Raw genomic sequence first — 3,063 nt, forward strand, 5'->3', positions numbered from 1 at the left:
GATGATCTTGATCATGTTAGGCAGCTCACAAGATCCGACAATGATAGCACAATGGGGAGAAGACAACCATCTAGCTACTGCTATGGACCCATAGTCCAGGGGTAGACTACTCACACATCACTCCGGAGGCGACCATGGCGGCGTAGAGTCCTCCGGGAGATGATTCCCCTCTCCGGTAGGGTGCCGGAGGCGATCTCCTGGATCCCCCGAGATGGGATCGGCGTTGGCGGCGTCTCTGGAAGGTTTTCCGTATCGTGGCTCTCGGTACTGGGGGTTTCGTCACGGAGGCTTTAAGTAGGCGGAAGGGCAAGTCAGGAGGGGGCACAGGGGCCCCACACCATAGGCCGGCGCGGCCAGGGGGGCCGCGCCGCCCTAGGGTTTGGGCACCCTGTGGCCCCACTTTGTTTCGTCTTCGGACTTCTGGAAGCTTCGTGGAAAAATAGGCCCCTGGGCGTTGATTTCGTCCAATTCCGAGAATATTTCCTTACTAGTATTTCTGAAACCAAAAACAGCAGAAAACAGCAACTGGCACTTCGGCATCTTGTTAATAGGTTAGTTCCAGAAAATGCACGAATATGACATAAAGTGTGCATAAAACATGTAGATAACATCAATAATGTGGCATGGAACATAAGAAATTATCGATACGTCGGAGACGTATCAGCATCCCCAAGCTTAGTTCTGCTCGTCCCGAGCAGGTAAAACGATAACACAGATAATTTCTGGAGTGACATGCCATCATAATCTTGATCATACTATTTGTAAAGCATATGTAGTGAATGCAGCGATCAAAACAATGTATATGACATGAGTAAACAAGTGAATCATAAAGCAAAGACTTTTCATGAATAGCACTTCAAGACAAGCATCAATAAGTCTTGCATAAGAGTTAACTCATAAAGCAATAATTCAAAGTAAAGGCATTGAAGCAACACAAAAGAAGATTAAGTTTCAGCGGTTGCTTTCAACTTGTAACATGTATATCTCATGGATATTGTCAACATAGAGTAATATAATAAGTGCAATAAGCAAGTATGTAGGAATCAATGCACAGTTCACACAAGTGTTTGCTTCTTGAGGTGGAGAGAAATAGGTGAACTGACTCAACATTGAAAGTAAAAGAATGGTCCTCCATAGAGGAAAAGCATCGATTGCTATATTTGTGCCAGAGCTTTGATTTTGAAAACATGAAACAATTTTGTCAAAGGTAGTAATAAAGCATATGTATCATGTAAATTATATCTTACAAGTTGCAAGCCTCATGCATAGTGTACTAATAGTGCCCGCACCTTGTCCTAATTAGCTTGGACTACCGGATCATCACAATGCACATGTTTTGACCAAGTGTCACAAAGGGGTACCTCTATGCCGCCTGTACAAAGGTCTAAGGAGAAAGCTCGCATTGGATTTCTCGCTATTGATTATTCTTCAACTTAGACATCCATACCGGGACAACATAGACAACAGATAATGGACTCCTCTTTTATGCATAAGCATGTAACAACAATTAATAATTCTCTCATTTGAGATTGAGGATATATGTCCAAAACTGAAACTTCCACCATGGATCATGGCTTTAGTTAGCGGCCCAATGCTCTTCTCTAACAATATGCATGCTTAACCATAATGTGGTAGATCTCTCTTACTTCAGACAAGACGGATATGCATAGCAACTCACATGAAATTCAACAATGAATAGTTGATGGCGTCCCCAGTGAACATGGTTATCGCACAACAAGCAACTTAATAAGAGATAAAGTGCATAATTACATATTCAATACCACAATAGTTTTTAAGCTATTTGTCCCATGAGCTATATATTGCAAAGGTGAATGATGGAATTTTAAAGGTAGCACTCAAGCAATTTACTTTGGAATGGCGGAAAATACCATGTAGTAGGTAGGTATAGTGGACACAAATGGCATAGTGGTTGGCTCAAGTATTTTGGATGCATGAGAAGTATTCCCTCTCGATACAAGGTTTAGGCTAGCAAGGCTTATTTGAAACAAACACAAGGATGAACCGGTGCAGTAAAACTCACATAAAAGACATATTGAAAACATTATAAGACTCTACACCGTCTTCCTTGTTGTTCAAACTCAATACTAGAAATTATCTAGACCTTAGAGAAACCAAATATGCAAACCAAATTTTAGCATGCTCTATGTATTTCTTCATTAATGGGTGCAAAGTATATGATGCAAGAGCTTAATCATGAGCACAACAATTGCCAAGTATCACATTACCCAAGACATTAATAGCAATTACTACATGTATCATTTTCCAATTCCAACCATATAACAATTTAACGAAGGAGAAACTTCGCCATGAATACTATGAGTAGAAACCAAGGACATACTTGTCCATATGCTACAGCGGAGCGTGTCTCTCTCCCATAAAGTGAATGCTAGGATCCATTTTATTCAAACAAAACAAAAAACAAAAACAAACCGACGCTCCAAGCAAAGCACATAAGATGTGATGGAATAAAAATATAGTTTCAGGGGAGGAACCTGATAATGTTGTCGATGAAGAAGGGGATGCCTTGGGCATCCCCAAGCTTAGACGCTTGAGTCTTCTTGATATATGCAGGGGTGAACCACCGGGGCATCCCCAAGCTTAGAGCTTTCACTCTCCTTGATCATGTTGCATCATACTCCTCTCTTGATCCTTGAAAACTTCCTCCACACCAAACTCGAAACAACTCATTAGAGGGTTAGTGCACAATAAAAATTAACATATTCAGAGGTGACACAATCATTCTTAACACTTCTGGACATTGCATAATACTACTGGACATTAGTGGATCAAAGAAATTCATCCATCATAGCAAAAGAGGTAATGCGAAATAAAAGGCAGAATCTGTCAAAACAGAACAGTTCGTATTGACGAATTTTAAAATGGCACCAGACTTGCTCAAATGAAAATTCTCAAATTTAATGAAAGTTGCGTACATATCTGAGGATCATGCACGTAAATTGGCTTAATTTTCTGAGCTACCTACAGGGAGGTGGACCCAGATTCGTGACAGCAAAGAAATCTGGAACTGCGCAGTAATCCAAA

Source organism: Lolium perenne, chromosome 3, assembly GCF_019359855.2.
Source record: "Lolium perenne isolate Kyuss_39 chromosome 3, Kyuss_2.0, whole genome shotgun sequence".
Taxonomy (NCBI): Eukaryota; Viridiplantae; Streptophyta; class Magnoliopsida; order Poales; family Poaceae; genus Lolium; species Lolium perenne.